Source organism: Hipposideros armiger, unplaced genomic scaffold, assembly GCF_001890085.2.
Source record: "Hipposideros armiger isolate ML-2016 unplaced genomic scaffold, ASM189008v1 scaffold_1377, whole genome shotgun sequence".
NCBI lineage: Eukaryota > Metazoa > Chordata > Mammalia > Chiroptera > Hipposideridae > Hipposideros > Hipposideros armiger.
Window position 1 is genome coordinate 235,947 of NW_017732727.1, and position 1,214 is coordinate 237,160.

General features: G+C 36.0%; 1 pseudogene; it reads right to left on the bottom strand.

Annotated features, from left to right (window-relative positions):
* Window positions 1–2: 2 nt before the first annotated feature.
* LOC109377366 (olfactory receptor 51F2-like) overlaps window positions 3–1,214 on the bottom strand; it is a 6,566-nt pseudogene continuing 5,354 nt past the window's right edge.

A 1,214-nucleotide genomic window follows, 5' to 3' on the forward strand; every position in this document is an offset into this window, starting at 1 on the left:
ATATAGGAGAGAAGAATAAAGATGGAGTCCACTCCTGCAGTAACTATGAGGGCAGTAGGTCCTAAAACACGGTTGATCTTATTGTCAGAACATGAGAGCTGAGTTATATCAGGATGGAAACAAAAGAATGATGGAGCACACGGCTTTGACAGAAGGATAGTCATTTAAGAAGCAGGACCAGAGGCATTAGGATCAGTGTACCCCTGACAAGAATGGCAAACCACACTTTGACAATTCTGGAATCAGTCAAGATGATAGCATATCTTAGTGGGTTATAAATAGCAATGAAGTGGTCAAAGGCCATTGTCAGGAGCACTGAGGACTCCATGACAGTAAAGAGTTGAATGAAGAATGTCTGGGCAACCCAAGCATGGAAATTGATCTGTCTTGTATTGAACCAGAATACGCCCAGCATAGTGACTAGTGTTGATATACACAAGCCCAGGTCGGTGGTTGAGAGCATAGAGAGGAAATAGTGCATAACTTCATGGAGACTTGACTCAGTGATGATGACAAATAGGATTATACCATTCCCAGAGAAGGCAGTCATGTAGCGACAGCAGAAGGGGATGGAGACTCAGGCATGGGCACCTTCTAGTCCTGGAACTCCTGTTCAGGAAAAAGATCACAGAAGAGGAAGTGATGTTAGAAAAAGTTGATGTGATTACCATGGAATAATAATTTTGTCGAAATAAAATGTCTTAGAATAAGAAACGAAAACACCATTCAGCAATTTTATTGTGATTTCTATTAACTGTAGTTAGATAAATCAAATTGGAGGTTATTCTTAGGACCTTGTCCTGTTTTTGCTCCTCAATTTTTATTTCTTTTCTTTTTGCTGTTTTGAGCTAATCTTTCATGATTCTTGTTTCTTGATTCACAACAGAGAACCTTTATTTATTTATTTTTAATCTCAGGGGTACTTTTTGTTGTCTTCCACTTGACCCTAAGCATTTTCTTTCCCCCTTCTGTTGTACTCCCCAGATAGAGGGAGAATTGGATCAAGATAACCTGAAAATACCAAGAATTTAATGAAGACCTCAAAGGAATATTAGTTTTTAAAAGCAAGATTTATTATTTTACAAAAAACATATATGTTTGAATATTTTTGTTACTACTGGTACATTATTATGAAAATTTATATATTTTAAAGCTATATAGCCTATTCAAAAATAATTTTATTTAAGAAAATAATTTTATACAAGTCTTATACA